The sequence below is a fragment of the Apodemus sylvaticus genome, chromosome 2, assembly GCF_947179515.1.
Source record: "Apodemus sylvaticus chromosome 2, mApoSyl1.1, whole genome shotgun sequence".
Classification (NCBI taxonomy): Eukaryota; Metazoa; Chordata; class Mammalia; order Rodentia; family Muridae; genus Apodemus; species Apodemus sylvaticus.
This window is the reverse complement of record NC_067473.1, coordinates 29,296,131-29,306,139: the sequence shown is the minus strand read 5'-3', so window position 1 is coordinate 29,306,139 and position 10,009 is coordinate 29,296,131.

The following is a 10,009-nucleotide window of genomic DNA, read 5'->3' as shown; positions in this document are numbered from 1 at the left end:
TGACTTCTTCCTTTCCAATTTGTATCCCGTTGTCTAATTGCTCTAGCTAGTACCTCAAGTACTATATTGAAAAGATATGGAGAGAGGGGGCAGCCTTGTCTAGTCCCTGATTTTAGTGGGATTGCTTCAAGTTTCTCTCCATTTAGTTGGATGTTGGCTACTGATTTGCTGTATATTGCTGTTACTATGTTTAGGTATGGGCCTTGAATTCCTGTTCTTTCCAAGACTTTTAGCATGAAAGGATGCTGAATTTTGTCAAATGCTTTTTCAGCATCCAATGAAATGACCATGTAGTTTTTTTTCTTTGAGTTTGTTTATGTAGTGGATTGCATTTATAGATTTCAGTATATTGAACCATCTCTGCATCTCTAGGATGAAGCCTACTTGATCGTGATGAATGATGGTTTTGATGTGTTCTTGGATTCGGTTGGCAAGAATTTTATTGAGTATTTTTGCATCCAGAAATGAACCCACACACCTATGGCCACTTGATCTTCAGCAAAGGAGCTGAAAACATCCAGTGGAAAAAAAGATAGCCTTTTCAACAAATGGTGCTGGTTCAATTGGAGTTCAGCATGCAGAAGAATGCAAATTGATGCATTCTTATCTCCTTGTACTAAGCTCAACTCCAAGTGGATCAAGGACCTCCGCATAAAACCTGACACATTGAAACTAATAGAAAAGAAACTGGGGAAGACCCTTGAGGACATGGGCACAGGGGAAAAGTTCCTGAACAGAACACCAATAGCTTATGCTCTAAGATCAAGAATTGACAAATGGGACCTCATAAAATTACAAAGTTTCTGTAAGGCAAAGGACACCATCGAAAGGACAAATCGGCAAACAACAAATTGAGAAAAGATCTTTACCAACGCTACATCTGGCAGAGGGCTAACATCCAATATATACAAAGAACTCAAGAAGTTAGACCCCAGAAAACCAAATAACCCTATTAAAAAATGGGATACAGAGCTAAACAAAGAATTTTCTCCTGAAGAACTTCGAATGGCTGAGAAGCACCTTAAAAAATGATCAACATCATTAGTCATTAGGGAAATGCAAATCAAAACAACCCTGAGATTTCACCTCACACCAGTCAGAATGGCTAAGATTAAAAACTCAGGAGACAGCAGGTGTTGATGAGGATGTGGAGAAAGAAAAACACTCCTCCACTGCTGGTGGAGCTGCAAGGTGGTACAAGCTCTCTGGAAATCAGTCTGCTGCTTCCTCAGAAAACTGGACATGACACTTCCAGAGGACCCCACTATACCACCCCTGGGCATATACCCAGATGATTCCCAAGCATGTAATAAGGACATATACCCCACTATGTTCATAGCCCTATTTATAATAGTCAGAAGCTGGAAAGAACCCAGATGTCCCTTACCGGAGGAATGGATACAAAAACATGTGTTATATATTCACAATGTAATACTATTCAGCCATTAGAAACAATGAATTCATGAAATTCATAGACAAATGGATGGAGCTGGAGAACATCATCCTAAGTGAGGTAACCCAGTCTCAAAAGAACACTCATGGTATGCACTCACTGATAAGCGGATATTAGCCTAGAAGCTTGGAATACCCAAGACATAATCCACATATCAAATGATGTCCATGAAGAAGGAAGGAGTGGCCCCTGGCTCTGGAAAGGCTCAGTGCAGCAGTGTAGGACAATACCAGAACAGGGAAGTGGGAAGGGGTGGGAACCGGTGGGAGGGAAGAAGGCTTATGGGACTTTCGGGGAGTGGGGAGCCAGGAAAGGGGAAATCATTTGAAATGTAAGTAAAGAACATAACGAATGAAAAAAAAAAGAAATGCTGAGCTGGTATTTGAATTCTTGCCTTTGAATGGTCAGTCAACTCTTCACAGTAGTGCTGATAGTTATGCCCTCCACCCAGGTATACCTGCCAGTGAAGCACGTTGTTATCTCCCTGGCTCCCCACACTGGAATATAGTCATGTAGGGGCTCCATTCTCACACATGGGAAAGCAAGTAACAGGTCCCAAACTGACCTAGAGTCAGTTTATCCTGCCTGGACTTGACTTTTTATATTTTGCACAATGCATTTTTTTCCTGCTGCAGAATCTTTTACATCCACCAAGATCCTGCTCTCCTAAACTTTTCCATTTTCAATTGATAAGTTATACACACACACTCACACACATATATATATATGTATGTGTGTGTGTGTGTATATATATATATATATATATATATATATATATATACGTATATATAAATTTTCATCTCATAATTGTCATAGATTTTTACAGGATTCCTCTACCATTTAAAAGGTAGTTTTTACACTTAGGCAATAAACATGTAGAATATTCCTGTTACTATCGGAGTGTGAATGGATGGATGAATAGATGAATGGGCAGATGGATAGACAGATGGAAGAATGGGTCGTTGGATGGATGAATATGAGGATGGATGTGAATGAGTAGGATTTTTAACATTCGGTCGTTGACACCATGCAGATGCTTCTTGGTTAATGGAAGTTTAAAAACTGATAAAAAGGGACTGAAACTTAGAAAGTCAGTTTAACTTTGAAACAAGAAGCTACACCTCATATAAGCATACAGGATGTCTGAAAAAGCTTGCTTTGCAAATATTTCTTTTTAAGGTAAATGGAAATAGTGCTGTTTTTTTTTTACTGGCACTGTTATAAAGGGATCACCATGGATAAATAAGGGTTTGTAACTCTGACAAAGGGATACACTGGGGAAGAGGAAGACTTGGGAAAAGATGGAGACATGTGCAGACTCCGGAGTCTTTTTCCAACTTTGGTGGTACTAGCTGAATGACAAGTGTCAATGAACTTCTTTGTCATAGCGAGAATGGGGGCTTGACTGCTGAGATGCTTCTATTTTCAATCTGTGGCAAGGACAGGGGTGGGGAGGGAGAAGTGATTGACAGCGGGTCATTCCTGGCTCCACACTAAGACTTCATGCTCTGAGATCCCGAAACACAAACTAAATAAAAGAAGCAAGAACCTGTTAACATACAGTTGGCTAGCAAGATCGCACTTGTCTGGGGGGATACTGGCCTGCAGTAATAATTTTAAAATAAGCCAAGGACTGAGAAGGGCAGAAGAGCAATGCACACGGTGTGGGAGTCAGAGGAGAAAAGAGGGGTAGGCAGCCCAGCACCACACAGTGTCCCTCTCTGAGCAGAAAGCAGCCTGGTTGTTTGTTCTTGGCATTGATCTAACTCTCTCATAAGTTTCTGGCTACTTCCCAGACAGAACGACATGTTCCCTGCTGGGTGCCTAAAGGACTTAAAAACATGTTTGCCTGTGCAGCCACCAAATGAAGTTGTTCCTTGGAACAAATTAGTTCTTGTCTGGAGCGTCAGGAGGTCTCTAGCATCAGACTTGATGGGCAAGTTCCGCCTGTCACCATGTCCAAGGCATTGTTGGTATGGTCGTGACACTCATGCAATTAGGGCCGAAATAAATTTTAAGGGAGCCTAAGTGTTCCAGTAAATCGTGATTCAAAAATACTCACTTGCGAAGAAGAGTAAGTATAGATATGGTCTCAGCTTACCTCTTTTGCCGTCACTGGGTAGCTTTTAGGTCTTGCACCTGTTTCTGCTGCCCCACTGCCCCCCCCCACTCCAGCCCTGGTGAGCTCCTCTGACTGGCCACATTACTCACCCTGTGGGAGCTAAAATAACACAGATTAACACCAGCCTACCAATGCCGCATGTAGGCAAAGACTCAGTCTCACACTCCCTTGTCTGGAAGGTGAAATCCCAGTAGAGGAGACATTAATCAGCCAGCCTGAGGGGTCCCTGCTGGGCCTCAGAGGGCTCACTCCCAGAGAATAGGAAAGTGGTGAATAAGCTAGCTTTACTTTCTGGATTCTGATCATAAACAGCAGCCAAAGTATTGTAGAGTATCTTAGTCATAGACCAGATTTCCTCAACACACACCAGTTCTTATAAACAAGATGGGCCAGAACTTTCTTTTCCAAAGTTGATTACAGTTCTCCACCTCCCAGTATATGCCCCATGCACATTGTCCAGTGACTCCTTGCTGATTTTTCTTTCAAGGTCTTGCCTTGTGCTGACTGACTGCAGTCTTCTGTGATCCCTCTCCTGCCATGCAATTTTGTCCTAAGTGTCATAGCTCTACTGGAATTCTCTATCCTGTTCCACAAACATCTCAAATTTAAGAGCACCACAGTCAATTAAAGCATGAGAGATGTATGTATATATGTGTGCATATGTCTATATGTATATGAGAGGATATATGTTTAACAACGCAGAACATGAACAGACATTTTTTGTTTGTGGCTAAGCTTGTATCCTGTCGTCCACACCTCTGATTAACTGTGTGGCACTGGGCAATGGCATGACTTTTCTGTGCTACGGTGTCATCACCTAGACAATGAAAACTGTAGTATTTTTGTACGATAGGAGTGAGAATAAATCAAACTGTATGTTCGGTCAGCATCACCAGGTCTGTTGTGCTTATAGCCAAAAGAATGAAGTAACAGAATTAATGATGATCCCTGTGTTTGAATAACTAGAAGCACAAAACAAAAGACAAGGGATGGGAGGGTTCCAGACAGGATCAGCACATACAACAGTACGACTTGTTGATAGTGACAAAGTCATAGAACTCTCCAGTTCTTGTTTCCTCGGGCGTGAAGTAAGGGCTCACGGCACTGTTTTCATGGTGACTCTGCCAGCAGTGCTCAGGCAGAGCCTTTGTGAGAGCATACGCATCAGTGTCGAATAATCAGTGATGATGACAAATGATGTTTCTTCAGTCACAGTTCCTGGTTGGCATCAGGTGTCTGCTGCCCCTAGCAATGGCAGCAACACATAACATACTCCCTAAGAAAGGCCTAGCAGCTGTGTGACAATGAACTTCTCTCTCCTACTTTTTAGTCCAATGAGGCACCAGCCACTCCCATGTAAGGAGGACCTCTTCCCTCTCTGGTGCCTTACACAGCAGTCATCTCTGGACAGGATTTTACAGACATATGGAGAAGTTTGTCTTGCCAATTTTCTAGGTGTCTCTCAATCCAGGAAGGCTGGCAGCACAATAAACCATCTGTACTGGCTGGTTTTGTGTGTCAACTTGACACATGTTGGAGTTATCACAGAGAAAGGAGCTTCAGTTGTGGAAGTGCCTCCATGAGATCCAGCTGTGGGGCATTTTCTCAATTAGTGATAAGGAGGGAGGGCCCCTTGTGGGTGGTACCACCTTTGGGCTGGTGCTCTTGGGTTCTATAAGAGAGCAGGCTGAGCAAGCCAGGGGAAGCAAGCCAGTAAGGAACATCCCTCCATGGCCTCTGCATCAGCTCCTGCTTCCTGACCTGCTTGAGTTCCAGTCCTAACTTCCTTTTGTGGTGAACAGCAATGCAAAAGTGTAAGCTGAATAAACCCTATCCTCCCCAACTTGCTTCTTGGTCATGATGTTTGTGCAGGAATAGAAACCCTGACTAAGACACCATCATAGCAAATCAAATCTATTTAACATCAGTAGCTCTGAGCGGAACCTAAGTTAAAACTCCAGAGACAACTACTGTGCGCTCAGCATGATTAACGATGGGAAGACGAAGCCCCCTAGCTATGGGCAAGAATGCTCAGCGACTGATACCAAAGCCACACAAAGATCCAACAAAGAAAAAGAACTTCAGACCAATTTCCCTTATGAACATCGATGCAAAAATACTCAATAAAATTCTTGCCAACCGAATCCAAGAATACATCAAAACGATCATCCACCATGATCAAGTAGGCTTTATCCCGGGAATGCAGGGTTGGTTCAATATACGGAAATCCATCAATACAATCCACTACATAAACAAACTCAAAGAACAAAACCACATGGTCATTTCATTGGATGCTGAAAAAGCATTTGACAAAATTCAGCATCCTTTCATGCTTAAAGTCTTGGAGAGAACAGGAATTCAAGGCCCATACCTAAACATAGTAAAAGCAATATACAGCAAACCGGTAGCCAGCATCAAACTAAACGGAGAGAAACTTGAAGCAATCCCACTGAAATCAGGGACCAGACAAGGCTGCCCCCTTTCTCCTTATCTTTTCAATATTGTACTTGAGGTACTAGCTCGGGCAATTCGACAACATAAGGAGGTCAAAGGGATACAAATTGGAAAGGAGGAAGTCAAACTATCATTATTTGCAGACGACATGATCGTCTACCTAAGTGACCCAAAGAACTCCACTAGAGAGCTCCTACAGCTGATAAACAACTTCAGCAAAGTGGCAGGTTACAAAATCAACTCAAGCAAATCAGTGGCCTTCCTATACTCAAAGGATAAGCAGGCTGAGAAAGAAATTAGGGAAATGACCCCCTTCACAATAGCCACAAACAGTATAAAGTATCTTGGGGTGACTCTTACCAAACATGCGAAAGATCTGTATGGCAAGAACTTCAAGACTCTGAAGAAGGAAATGGAAGAAGACCTCAAAAAATGGGAAAACCTCCCATGCTCATGGATCGGTAGAATCAATATAGTTAAAATGGCCATTTTGCCTAAAGCACTATACAGATTCAATGCAATACCCATCAAAATCCCAACTCAATTCTTCACAGAGTTAGAAAGAGCAATTTTCAAATTCATCTGGAACAACAAAAAACCCAGGATAGCTAAAACTATTCTCAGCAACAAAAGAAAATCTGGGGGAATCAGTATCCCTGACCTCAAGCAATACTACAGAGCAATAGTGTTAAAAACTGCATGGTATTGGTACAGTGACAGGCAAGAGGATCAATGGAACAGGATTGAAGATCCAGAAATGAACCCACACACCTATGGCCACTTGATCCTCGACAAAGAGGCTGAAAACATCCAATGGAAAAAAGATAGCCTTTTCAACAAATGGTGCTGGTTCAACTGGAGGTCAGCATGCAGAAGAATGCGAATTGATCCATCCTTGTCTCCTTGTACTAAGCTCAAATCCAAATGGATCAAGGACCTCCACATAAAGCCAGACACTCTGAAGCTAATAGAAAAGAAACTGGGGAAGACCCTTGAGGACATCGGTACAGGGAGAAAGTTTCTGAACAGAACACCAATAGCGTATGCTCTAAGAGCAAGAATTGACAAATGGGACCTCATAAAATTACAAAGTTTCTGTAAGGCAAAGGACACCATCAAGAGGACAAATCGGCAACCAACAAATTGGGAAAAGATCTTCACCAATCCTACATCAGATAGAGGGCTAATATCCAATATATATAAAGAACTCAAGAAGTTAGACTCCAGAAAACCAAACAACCCTATTAAAAAATGGGGTACAGAGTTAAACAAAGAATTCTCACCTGAAGAACTTCGGATGGCGGAGAAGCATCTTAAAAAATGCTCAACTTCATTAGTCATTAGGGAAATGTAAATCAAAACAACCCTAAGATTTCATCTTACACCAGTCAGAATGGCTAAGATTAAAAATTCAGGAGACAGCAGGTGTTGGAGAGGGTGCGGAGAAAGAGGAACACTCCTCCACTGCTGGTGGGGTTGCAAATTGGTACAACCACTCTGGAAAGCAGTCTGGCGGTTCCTCCGAAAACTGGGCACCTCACTTCCAGAAGATCCTGCTATACCACTCCTGGGCATATACCCAGAGGATTCCCCACCATGTAATAAGGATACATGCTCTACTATGTTCATAGCAGCCCTATTTATAATTGCCAGATGCTGGAAAGAACCCAGGTATCCCTCAACAGAAGAGTGGATACAAAAAATGTGGTATATCTACACAATGGAGTACTATTCAGCCATTAGAAACAATGAATTCATGAAATTCTTAGGCAAATGGATGGAGCTAGAGAACATCATACTAAGTGAGGTAACCCAGACTCAAAAGGTGAATCATGGTATGCACTCACTAATAAGTGGATATTAACCTAGAAACCTGGAATACCCAAAACATAATCCACACATCAAATGAGATACAAGAAGAAAGGAGGAGTGGCCCCTGGTTCTGGAAAGACTCAGTGAAACAGTATTTGGCAAAACCAGAACGGGGAACTGGGAAGGGGTGGGAGGGAGGACAGGGGAAGAGAAGGGGGCTTACGGGACTTTCAGGGAGTGGGGGGGGGGCTAGAAAAGGGGAAATCATTTGAAATGTAAATAAATTATATCGAATAAAAAAAAAAAAAAAAAAAAAAAAAGAATGCTCAGCGACAAGAGCTCACATACTTCCACATTCGGTGGAAGGGAAAATGGAGGGCATTTGGAAATTCTTTTTGACAGTTTCTTAAGGAAGTTGAAAGTAAGTGTCCCTGATGCTGAAAAAGACACTGTGTACTTTGAACATAGAAGTCTCAGGAATTAGCCTGGACATGACCCAAATGCATCCTACCTGAGGACTAAGTTCCAGAGTGGCAGAAGGCACCATGCAAGCTGTCAAGAGAGGAAACCAATCAATGGTCTTACCCAGAGTAAGCACTTATGAAACACACACACACACACAAACACAGAGCAAGATAGCCCTAAAGGTACAATAGTGGTACTTACTTATATCTTTGAAGAAACCAACCAACTGCTGTCTAATGAGATGTAAGGCCCTCTCAACAGAAGGAAAATAACTCCTGATACTATAAAAGCATTCAACTATCCATGGCTAGTGAGATCATGGATCTTGGATTTTTTACTCCTGTTTTCCTAAGCCAACGTAATTCTGACTGCATTCTAAGTACTCGGCCCAGCCTTATATCTACATGGAAGTGAAGGTCTCACTCCTCACCAAAGAAGCTCTGCCTTTGCAGCAGACAAAGGCCATTACAGAAAGCTACCACTAGCCAAAGATGCTAGAACCAGTTGGTATTGGAGAAGCTATCCCAGAGTTCCTCCTTGAGGAAGACTAATCCACGTTCTACTTCCACAACACAAGCCCTACACCCAAGATTTAGGAAACTTGAAAGGATGGGAACAGACAGAGGGCTGGGGAATCTTTTGGGAGATGTTTTCTAGAAATGACAGGGAAAAGGAGAAGCCAATGAGATTTCATCAATACAGCTGCCTATGCAGGATGCCAGCAATGATAGCACAGTTGACAGGCCACGTGGGATAAGAAAAATGTCATGGATCCCCGAGTGTAGATGAAAAGCTAAAGCAATTGATGACACCTGAGAGAATGAGGATTACCCTTCCTCTACAATGAGCTCCGTCATTAGTTCTCTAATACCAAGTTGTAGTCCCTGAAATCACACACATACAAACAACAGTAAGTCAGCTCACTAATGTAGGGGTATTATTTAATAAAGAGTACCGCCCCGCCAGGCCTCTGTACCACTCCTTCCAAGTATCCGGTAAAGCATGACTCTTAAACTTGAATAATTAACAAAATATATTTATGTATATCAATCTCCCAATTACATAATGCCAATTTATAATGATAAAGTCTATCCAAATATTTCTAACCTCTCCAAACCACCAGAAATACATTTGAGGCCATCTGGATATCCACATCTCCTTCCCTGCTCTGCTCATGTTGTCTACTGAGCCTCCCTCTCTGTCCTTAGCTCCTCCTCCTCTCTCCCCACCAATCACTGGCCTCTCACTGCCATGTGACTGGATAGGAAATATCTTGCAACACACTAAACTCTCTTTATCTGAAAAAAATTAAAACATGTCCACAAAATACTTAAGTAAGAATATTTAAAGCAGAGTTTTCTCATTTTTTTAAGTCAAGGTTTTCTAGAGAAATATCCAATAGGCTGTATATTCAACTGTGTTGCTTAATGAAGGAGATAAGTCCCAATGACTATAGTAGTTGTGTGAACATCATAGCATTTACTTACATAAGCCTACATGGTACAGCCTTGTGTTAGACATTTTTCTGCGGCTATGATAAAATACCATGACAAAAACAATTTAAGGAAGAAAGGGTTAATTTTAGGGAGGATACTGTCCATCACGGTAGAAAGGCTTGGCATGTCAATAGGTATAGGAAGATGGCTGATCCCATCTTTGTTTACCCATAGGATGCAGAAAGGGAAGGAGGGAGGAAAAGAAGA